The sequence below is a fragment of the Mus caroli genome, chromosome 15 (genome assembly GCF_900094665.2).
Source record: "Mus caroli chromosome 15, CAROLI_EIJ_v1.1, whole genome shotgun sequence".
Taxonomy (NCBI): Eukaryota; Metazoa; Chordata; class Mammalia; order Rodentia; family Muridae; genus Mus; species Mus caroli.
In genome coordinates, this window is record NC_034584.1 from 33,784,113 (window position 1) to 33,795,900 (window position 11,788).

At 39.9% G+C, this 11,788-nt stretch overlaps 1 pseudogene; it reads left to right on the forward strand.

The window, feature by feature from the left end:
- The first annotated feature begins 1,954 nt into the window (after positions 1-1,954).
- Positions 1,955-2,441, forward strand: LOC110310322 (annotated as a pseudogene).
- The last annotated feature ends 9,347 nt before the right edge of the window (positions 2,442-11,788 follow it).

Here is an 11,788-nt window from a genome sequence, read left to right on the forward strand (position 1 = left end):
AAAAAAAAAAAAAAAAAGAATCAGCCTCTCTTGTTTACACACTCTGTCTGGGAGTTCATATGAGCGTTGATCATGGTGATTTAGAGAGCCTTTTTCTCCTCCTATCATCCATCCCCTTGGGCGCCTCTTCTGCTTCCTCCTCTATGGGGTTCTCTGAGCCCTGAGAGGAGAGGTTTGATGGAGCCATCCTATTTAAGGATGAGTGTTCCAGTGTCTCTCACTCTCTGCATGTTGGTTGTGGGTCTCTGTATTTGTCTCCATCTGCTGCGGAGGAAGCTTCCCTGGTGATGGCTGAAAAGGCCAACTGATCTGAGAGTATAGCAAAATATCATTAGGAGTCGTTTTATCAACCTCTATGTTTTAAGCCAGTATTTGGTTTTACCCTAGATCCTGGAGCTAACTAGTCTCTGAGGTTCTTGTTCACCTAAGCAGAGTCACTGCATGGGCCTTAGTCAAACCAGTTATTGATTATCCCCCCCCCAAGCTTTATGACACCTTTGCCCTAATATTGCAGTACACCATTTTAGACAAAGGTTTTGTGGCTGGCTTGGTGTTTACGTTTCTCTGTGATAGCGTGCAGAGTATGTTACTGTACCAAAGGCATTGGAACAAACATAGGAGTTCTATGTAGGCACTGACTCCATGTTCAGTGATTTTTGTAGATGTTGTGTTCAGCAATGGGGACATGCCTTCACTTTGGCCAGCAACTCAATTAGATGTACTGAAATGTAACCCAATCCCAGTACTGAAGGCTTCATTTAGTGACAAGAAATGGCCTGTTGGGACTCTGTCTCCCTCATTACTTGGTGATCTCATTTAGATCATCTTCATATATGTGTAAATTTTAGGAAGTTTCTACTGTATTGAGTTTCCATATTACTCCACAAATGACCCTTAATTTTAGTTGCATCTCCCTATATTCTCTTCCACAACCACCTACTCCACCTCCCCACTTGATCCTCTTATTCCAGCCCCCTTCATCTATCCATAGCTATCTATTCTATTTCTCTTTCCAGGTGAGAGCTGTCTGTTCCCTCCGTTCCCTTACTTTATACCTAATCTCTATGGATCTACAGTGTGTAGCTTGGTTATCATTGATTTCACAACTAATATTTACAAATAAGTGAATACGTACCATATTCATCTCTCTGAGTCTGGGATACTTCATTCAGCATGTCTTTTATTTAAAAAAAAAAACCCTGAGTAATACTCCATTGTATAAATATGCTACATTTTCTTTATCTATTCTTCTGCTGAAGAACGTCTTTGTTGTCTCCAATATCTGGCTATTTTGAGTAGAACAGAAATGAACATGGTTGAGCAAGTGTCTCAGTGACAGGATGAAGCATCCTTTGGATGTACACCCAAGAGTGGCATAACTGGAGCTTGAGGTAAATCAGCTCATAACTTCCCGAAGAACCACCATGCCAATTTCCATAGAAGCTACGCAAGTTTGCAGTTTCGCTAACAACGGATAAAACGTTCTCTTACTCCTTCCTCATCCTTGCTAGCATGAACTGCCACTTGTTTTATAAATTTTGGTTATGACTGGTGTAAAATGAAATTTCAGGATAGTTTTGATTTGCTTCTCCCCAGGGGCTAAGGATATTGAACATTTCTTTAAGTGTTCCTCAATCATTCGAGTTTCTTCTTTTGCAAATTCTCTGCTTAGAACTGTTCCCCATGTTTTAATTGAGTTGGTTCCTTATGTTCCATTTTTTTTGAGTTCTTTATATATTTTGGTTATTATCCCTCTAATTTCTCTCTTCCCTCCCCCTCCCCTCCCCCTCTTTGTCTTTCTTTCTTTCTTTTTTTTTTTCCGTAGCCTGCAGCTTTGTCAGAATGGCGGTATTCTTTGCTATATACCCTTGTCAGTTTTATGAAATCCCATTTGTTGTTTTTAGTCTTTGTCTCTGTTCTACTGCTTTGGAGAGACACCAGGACCGGCTCTCCAACGCCAGCACCGCCTCTTGCTTGCCGAGCTCCAGCCGAAGGAGAAGGAGGGTAAGTAAGGAGGTGTCCATACCATGGCTTGTACAAAGCAGACTGCCCGCAAATCCACCAGTGGTAAAGCACCCAGGAAACAACTGGCTACAAAAGCCACCCGCAAGAGTGTGCCCACTACTGGAACGGTGAAGAAATCTCATCATTACAGGCCTGGTACTGTGGCACTCCATGAACTCAGATGCTATCTATCAGAAGTCCACTGAACTTCTGATCCGCAAGCTCCCCTTTCAGGGTCTGGTGCGAGAAATTGCTCAGGACTTCAAAACAGATTTGTACGTCCAGAGTGCAGCTATTGGTGCTTTGCAGGAGGCAAGTGAGGCCTAACTGGTTGGCCTTTTTGAAGATACCAATCTGTGTACTATCCATGCCAAACCTTAACAATTATGCCAAAAGATATCCAGCTAGCAAGCCGCATACGCGGAAAACGTGCTTAAGAGTCCACTATGAGGGGAAATATTTCATTCTCAAAAAAATGTTTTCCTCTTCTCCCTGTTATCAGTAGTTCTGAATGTTAGATATTTTTTCCATTGGGTTAAAGGTACCTAAGTATATGATTGCGAGTGGAAACATAGGGGACAGAGTCAGGTATTGGCATTTCTCCACGTTTATTTGTGTGTGAATTTTTAATATAAATGCAATATGTAAAGCATTAATGCAAGCAAAATCTTTCAGTGAACACATTTCAACAGTTCAACTTTATAACAATTATAAATAAACCTGTTAAAATTTTCTGGACAATGCCAGCATTTGGAATTTTTAAAAATTAGTAAATTTCTTATTGACGGCAACTAAATGGTGTTTGTAGCATTTTTATCACACAGTAGATTCCATCCATTCACTATACTTTTCTGAGTTGTCCTACATACAAGTACATGTTTTTAATGTTGTCTGTTTTCTGTGCTGTTCCTGTAAGTTTGCTATTAAAATACATTAAACTATATAAAAAGAGAGAGAGAGAGAGACACCATGACCAAGGCCACTCTTATAAAAGACAGCATTTAATGGGGGTGTGCTTGCAGGTTCAGAGATTTAGTCCATTGTCTCTATGGTGGGGATCAATGCAGCGTGCAGGCAGCTGCTGGAGCAGTAGCTAGGAGCTAGATCCTGATCTGTAGGCAGAGAGAGGAAGAGCAAGATGCTTGGCATGGTGTGGGCTTTTGAAACCTCAAAGGCCACCCCAGTAACACACTTTTTCCAACAAGGCCTCATTTCCTCTAACAAGGTGTAGTGGTTTGAATATGCTTTGTAGATGGGAAATGGCGCTATTAGGAGGTGTGGCCTTGTTGGAGGAAGTGCATCACTGTGGGGGTAGCCCAGTGCAGAAGAACCAGTTTCTTCTGGCTGCAGTCAAATCAAGATGTAGAACTCTTGGCTCCTCTAGCACCATTCCTGCCTGGACACTGCCATGCTTCTTGCCATGATGATAATGGACTGAACCTATAAGCCAGTCTCAATTAAATGTTGTCCTTTATAAGAGTTGCCTTGGTCATGGTGTCTCTTTACAGCAATAGAAACCCTAAGACACAAGGCCACACATCTTCATCCTTCTATTCCACAAACAGTGCTTCTCCCTGAGGAGTAAGCATTCAGATGTATGTGCCTGTGGGGGACATTCTTTTTCTCTTTCTTTTTTTGTGGGGGACATTCTTACTCAAACCAGCCCTGTGCCTGTGCTATTACTGTTCTGTTCTGAAAGATTTTTTTTCCTGTCCCAATGAGTTCAAGACTATTTCCCATTTTGTCATTTATAATATTCGTTTTATCTGGCCTTACATTGAGGTCTTTGAGACATTTCTTAGTTGAGTTTTGTGCAGGGTGATAAGTATCGATCTATTTGCATTCTTCTATGTGCAGCTATCCAGGTTAGCCAGCACCATTTTTGAAGATATTGTCTTTTGGGGAGTCCACAAACCACATAAACACTTATCTCAGTCAGACAGGGATGATTTATTGAATGCATGCCATAAGACTGATCAATCAGGGCCATAGCTCAGAACTTGAGGGCTGAGGCTATGACCCTGGACATTTTTCTATGTCAGCTTGTAAAGGCTAAAACTGCACAAACCACAATGAGCTCATACATAGTGCTGGATGTGCTGCCCAGTGCTCAGCCCTGATTCAAGTAATTTTAGACATAACGGTTCATATTGATCTTTAAGTTGATGGGTCCTACCTGAAGCTTATAGTTGTGGAATTTCTTATGATGAAGCAACCTCATGACACACAAAACATAACAGGGTATGTAGTCAGCATGACCTTGCTCTGAGTCAAGTTACGTTTCTGCATCAATAACTAGCAGGCACATTACAGCAACAATATGAAACAGCTGGCAGGCATGGAACAAAATGACTACAACTATGCTGGGGGGGGGCGGGGCCTCAACAGTCTTCTTCCTATGTTATATATTTCTGGCTTCTTTATTAGTTTCCTGTAGGTGTGTGTGGACTATGTTTCTGGGTCTTCAGTTTTATTTCATTGATTAATATGTCTATTTTGTGGCAATATTATTCTGTATTATTATTGTAGCTTTGTGGTACAATTAGAGATTGGAGATGGTGATATCTCCAGCAGTTCTTTCATTATTCAGGATTGTTTTAGCTGGGGGGGGGGCGTGTGTGTGTGTGTGTGTTTCCATATGAAGATGAAAACTAATTTTTCAAGTCCTGTGAAGAACTGTGTAAAGGAATTTTAATCCAAAACCATGGCTGCTCTGGCAAGAGATCACATCCAAAGACCTTCTAGGTTTATGTGATCCAGTTAGAATGTAGACATGCCCCGGATCACAGTATGATCTGGCTGGAATTCAGACATGTCCTTAGTATACACCTTTAATCCCAAACAGTGGAAATAAGGTTAGTTTATAGAAGGGAGCAGTCATGTGTGATAGTGATATCTAAGTGAGGGGCAGACAAAGTGATGGATCAAAGAAAGATATGACAGAATGAGTCAAAGGTAAGTTACTCCCATCTTTCATGAGAACAGAGAAGAGAGATGACTTAAGAGAGCAGTGGGAGGAAAGAGAGAGAGGAGTGGGGCAGGAGGGAGAGCTTAACTGGGAAAATTTCACAGAGATAGGTGGCAGGTGAAAAAGAGAACAAGCCAGAAAATGAGAAGTACCCAGAAGATTAGAACAGATTGCCTGAGATAGTTTGAGGCCAAGCAGGGCAGTTCAGTGAGAAGCTGAGAGAAGCCAGTTTGAATCAGTCAGCTCGGAAAGGAGTTTGGGCCAGAACAGAAGACTTGAACCAGCTAGCCAGAGCTTAGAAAGAGCTAGAAAGAATGAGTTTATTCAACAGTAAGCCTCTGAAATGACAATTACATCTGGTGAATAAAAGTTGCATTTGCAGAATGGTATTGGAATTTTGATGGTGATTGCATTGAATTTGTAGAGTGCTTTTGGTAAGATTGTTGTGCCTGCTCAGAGACCTGAGAATGCTCAGGAAGCATTCACAAACCCCAGACGACTGATTCTGATGCAACTGCACAAAGGTCTTTTTATTCAAGCTTGAGCTTGGGCTCGTTGCTGACACTGACACAGGACAGGAGCGTGAAGCCCCAAGCCTTAGTGGGACAAGTTTTATAGGAAATAGCAGGCAAGTGAGGGGGTTTAAAGCCTGGCAAGCATCTAGTTGAATGACTATTGTAAGCCGACAGGTGGGTGCTCTGAAACAAAACCATGAACAATCACAAAGGGTCTGAAAGCACACATGGAGCTATCAGACTGACCTTGATTGGCTGTTGCTAGAGAGTAGCTAGGGAGTAACTCTGGAGTATGTGCCAGAGACAAACTATGTGGTTCTTCCTGGAACTTGGGTGCAGCTTGGGTTCAGCTTCAGATCATGTTCTCAGGCTCTTTTTTTTTTTTTAAACAGAGGCCAGTCCCAAGATGGAGTTGGTTTGGCCTCTCAAAAACGATAATTTTTGCTATATTAATTCTACTGATCAGCGAGCATAGGAGATCTTTCCATCTTCTGATATCATCTTCAATTTCTTTCTTCAATCTTTTTTGTCATACAAGTCTTTCACTTGCTTGGGTTAGAGTTACTGCAAGATATTTTATTATTTGATGTCGTTGTTAAAAGGGTTGTTTTCCTGATTTCTTTTTCAGACTGTTTGTCATTTTTATGTAGTAAGGCTACTTATTTTTGTGAGTTAATTTTGTATCCAGCTATTTGGCTGGAAGTGTTTATCATCTGTAGGAGTTCCATGATGGAATTTTTCTGATCACTTACGTATAATACCGAAGCGTCTGCAAATAAAGACACGTTGCCTTCTTCCTTCCCAGTTTGTATGCCCTTGATCCTGTCAGCTCTCTTATTGCTGAAGCTAAAAACTTAAGTACTGTAGTGAATAGATAAGGAGAGAGTAGAAAACCTTGTCTTGTTCCCGATTTTAGTGGAATTGCTTAGAGTTTCTCTCCATTTAACTTATATTGTCTATGGGCTTACAGTAAAATGGCCTCCCTTGTACCACTAATCTCTTCAAAACTTTTATCATGAAGGAGTTTTAGGTTTTTTTTTCCAAAGTCTTTTTCTACATCTAATGAGATGATCCTATGGTTTTTGTCTTTCAGTCTGTTTATATGGTGGATTATATTTGTCAGTTTATGTATGTTGAATTATTCCTGCATTTTGGGATGAAGCTTACTTGATTATATTGGTTAGTTTTTATTTGTTCCTGGATTCAGTTTGCAAGTATTTTATTGTGTATTTTTGCATCTATGTTTATAAGGGAAATTGATCTATAATTCTTTTTTGTTGGGTCTTTATGTAAAGGTAAGTTGTGGTCTTATACAATGAATTAGGCAATGCCCCTTCTGTTTCTATTTTGTGGAATAATTTGAGGAGCATTGGAGTTAACTCTTCCTTGAAAATCTGGCAGAAATTGCACTAAAATCATCCGGCCCTGTTTTCTGTTTGTCTCTTTGTCTTGTTTTGTGGTCGAGGGGCACTTAATGACTGCTTCTATTTCACTAGTGTTTACTAGTCTATTTAAATTGCTTATCAGATCTTTATTTACTTTTGGTAAGTGGTATCTATTACCTATTTCTTTTAGATTTTCCAGTTTGGTGGAGTATGGAGTTTTAAAGTATATCCTTATCATGATTCTCTGGATTTCCTTGATATCTGTTATTATGTTCCTTGTTTCATTTCTAAATTTGTTAATTTGGGTCTTCTTTCTCCTCCTATTAGTTAATTTGGATGAGAGTTTGTCAATCTTATTGATTTACTCAAAGAACCAACTCTGTTTCACTGATGTTTTTCTATACTTCTTTTTTTTTTCTAATTTATTGATTTCAGCCCTGAGTTTATTTCTTGTTGTCTATTCTTTTTGGGTGTGATTTCTTCTTTCTGTTCTACAGCTTTCAGGTGTGCTGTTAAGTTGCTAGTATGAGGTCTCTCTACTTTTTTTTTTTTTAATGTAGGCACATCATACTATGAACTTGCTTCTTAGAACTGCTTTCCTTGTGTTCTGTGAGATTAGATATGCTATGTATTCATTTTCATTCAACTCTAGAAAGTCTTTGATTTCTTTCTTAACTTCTCTCTTGAGCCATTTTTTATTCAGTAGAGAGTTGTTTGGTTTCATGAGTTTGTAGCTTTTGCTGAGTATATTAGTCTGCACTGGCTTTTGTGATCTCTTAGAATCTGAAGCACATCTGCCCTGGTCTTTCTGGCTTTCAGGGTCTCTATTGATATTGATATATTTTGTTGAGGCTGGTCAGCGGCCCACATGTCTGGGTTCTAGCCTGGGAGGCATCTTGGAATCTGGAAAAGAAGACGGAACTAGGCGGCGCGAGAGAGAATGGAACCAAGACATCAGTCTGATCAAGGCTCAATTTTACTATTCTGAGACACTGGGTTATGAAGAAGGAGGAGGGGCCCATTCCTGCCAAATCATCCTTGGAGTCCAGTTTCAGGTGACCACGTGAACCGCTAGGCAGCAGGTAGCAGCAGTGGGAGTGGCAGACAGATAGGGTGGCAGGCTCCACCCCTGATGCTCTCCTAGCCCTAACAAGCAAACCTGATCAGCCAGATTTCAGGCTGAGGGGGGAGGTTACATCTCCTCCCTGTTGTTAATATAAAAAAGAAAAGGCTGGGCTGAGGCATAAAATTTATTTATGCTCTATAGTTCTGCCTGAATTCTTAGGGCAGTGAAGAAACCTGTCTCAGTGGGATTTCCTAACTTTTCTCATGGTAAACCCTATCTAGATAAGACTGTCTTTTCTGTCCTAGTAAACATCTTGCAGACTAGCCCGGAGCTGTTGGCTCCGTCTTTTATAATGCTAATTAGTTACCGAATAGGTAACTTCCTTGTTGAATTCCTACTGAATTCCAGGTAGTCAGCTTACACTGTCTTTCTAGGGCTTTGGAACACTGGTGAAGACTAACTGTATCAGGATACAATTTTGAAAGGCACTATAGTAAGATAACACTGAAGGAGAAGATGTGGATTCTCCTCAACAGCCTTGGATAACAGGCAGGGAACAGAGAGGAGGGGGTGACAACTGGCTCCGTAGCACAAAGCCATTTGGCTTGTTAGGGTAGGAGGCTGTGAAGGTCTTGCCCTTTACATGGTATGGTCTCCATCCTCTCTCCCCCCTTTGAATTAAGCTTAATAAGGCCACACTAACTGAGGTGATCAAATGATTTTTTTATCCTTGGATGAGTGGGCCTTAACCATGGCTGGGGGAGCATTGACCCGATTCCTCCTGTGGGTGCTGTCACGACCCACAATCATGGCTCTTGGTATCTTTTGGGAAGGGGAAGCAGAGCCTTAGAAAGATATTTTTGGGTGTAACTGGAACTAGATATCAACCTCCATCCAAACTAGGTGTTTCTCTCAGGGAACTCAGAAATGGTCAAGTTGGACCTTCCCCTGCAGTGCTTATTCTGTACCCACACTGATGCCCATACTGTATTCGTATTATCATGAACCAGCATGCACAGTTCTGAGTACTGTGCAGGTCCCAAGGGAGATTTGTCAACCTCAGATTCAGCAAGGCCTCTACAAGAATTATGTCACTAGTAACACCACAATTTGTGGCTCTTAGGCTATAATAGGAGCTGGAGGCCACCCTCTTCATCTCTAATATTTCCACAGCCTGAGGAACCAAGGGGACCTTGCAATAATAGCAAGGATGGAAAACTGGAGACCAGCTAAGAGACTAAGCCCATCTTATCAGAATAAAAACCATAATCTTTTAATATCTGAAATTTCCACCTTTCTAGCCCTAATAGCAAATCTTAATCTCAAATCAGACCAGAAGCCACAATATCTGCTGGAATGCCTTTAGAATGAAAATTAGTAGCTGTCACCTGCACGCTCTTGGGGGCAGGTATGCATGCCCTCTGCAGTCAGGCTGAAGGGTATTGATTAACCTGCTTGAAAAGCAAGATCCAGACAATGAGAAAGTAACAGTACAAAGCTTCTTTTGGGGAAATCCAGGTACTTTATTCAGTTGCAAATTAACAAGGCTCAAGTCAGTCTCTGGCCTCCTAGTGGGCCATCTTGTTCTATTTTTTTTCTTTGTGAAAAAACACAGACTGAACCCCTACCCCAGATTAGAACTGGATCTGGACCCTTTCAATCATTAGTTAGTGGGTCCTTCCATTTTACCATGGCATAAAAATTAGAAGTAACTGGATGCCAATGGCGATCCGCTGCAGACTGACCTTTAATATCAGTTTGCAAAAACTTTAGAATGAATAAAGCAAAGGCAAGATGTGCCTTTGGTGACTTTGGGGGATATAACTGCCCCTGTTTTGTCTAAAAAGGCCAGAAACTCTCTGGAAGTAGAGGCTGTGCTCTAAATTAACTTGCTAGGTAATTAAGAATTTTAGCTATCTACAATAGGAATCTCTAATATTGGACTAAATATTAGACCAGTCCAATTGAGTTGAAGAAAAGAGAAAAATCATTATGACTCTATTAAATGGCTAATCTCACTAAGTCAGAATATACAGTCTCTGATGTTCTTTTGCCATAAAGTTAAAAGGCTTGAAACTAGTCCAAACTGGAAAAATGGCAAGCAAGGATGGGTCTAAAACATGTACCCAATTTAGTTTCCTAGTCACTTCAATCAGGGCACTGAGTCAACTCACACCTGCCAGCTTGTCCCACGAATTAACCATCATGCTTCTGCAGCGTTCTGTGGAGAGAACCTATGTTTTTCCCTTCCCTAATAAGGTAGCTGTTTAGGATCAAACCATAAGCCAATAAGTAGATCCTTTTAAGATACTATAAAGCATTTATTAAATTCTTTGACATCTAAATTTCAAAATTCAAAAATAAAAGTATGATTTAAATAGTGTGCACGGGAATGCACTAAATAATATGCATGGGGATATAATATCCCCCTTCTTTGTCTTTTAAGAAGTTAAAGTTTTAAAGTTTCACAATATCTAGTCCTTAGAATCAATAACTTGTTGAAAAAACATCTCAAATACTTGACTGTATTCATGTAACAAGGGCAGTGACTAATTGCACTTTCAATTGTTTCTCTTAAGGAGCAGTTGTAACTAGAAAGCTTGAAAAGCTATTACATGTGCATAATTTATTTATTAACTAGAAATAAGAGTATTTATTTGCAGCAATTTATTAAGTAAAGGTTCTCAAGAATTAACACTATTATATGGAAACAAGTAGTAACTGAGGACACTAAGAGGAAAGAATTATACATGCACAATTTTCAAGAATACTAAAATATTATCTTAAACCATAACTGTTATGAATACACAAAGAACGAGGTTATATATCCAATCTATCTTATATGTACGACCTATAGGCTGCCTGGGATATAAATTTAGCATGGCATTGTTTTAAGATGTCCAGGCAATCTAGAACAATTTATTAAATGTCTAAAAATCACCTTCTTAAAAGGACAGCATTTTTTCTATGAGTTATATACACATAAGCAATTGCAAATTTGAGAATTAATAGCATCCGAGGGACGAACAATCTTAAGTAACTGCGAGCTCTGAGATATAACATTGACTATTAATATACAAATTAAGGTTTGATTGTTCAGCATTTTAAAACACCATCTACAGCACACAACTAGATTATCTGTGCTGAAACAGGGGGAAACTCAAAAGAATAAGCAGGTGATCTAATTCACATGTACTTACTTCTCATATAGGGGTTGTTTTCAAACACAATAATTGGGATGTATGCATGCATGAATTTATAGAAGATACAAAAGCATGTATAAAAGCAATTTTTAACTTATCTTTGGAATATTGATTGTCAATCTATTTAAAATGATGGTATGTAATAGGTCAATTATTAATATTTTGTAATAACCAAATAAATTGCTGTATTGAACAAGGAACATACACTTAATCAGGTTTTTATTTGTTATAGTTTTTTTTTAAATACATGCATATTCTTTACAATTCTTTATTAGTACCACAGTGGTTCCAATAGGATGTTGAAACTGTGTTTTGAGGTGAAAACCACCTTGACCTTGGCCGCCTGCCCTCGGCCTTCCTCTCAGGCAGAAGAGGCTGAAGGCAGCTCAATCTGTTGTAGGCCAGAAAACCTACCCCGAGTCTTAGTGGGAAAAATATGGAGGCTCATGGGGCAAAGGTGAACACGGCCCTCTCATGAGTTCGCTGTAAAGCTGCTCGCTCTTTGGCAGCCTCTCGTACCACTATAGCTCTGGGAAAGTGTGTGTCTCAAGGCCCTGCCCCACAGCAGCCAGCAGCTAGCTAGCTGGCTTCACGTGGGCCAACGATTGGCTGGGAGGATGAGAAAAATGACTTTACAATAATGTTTT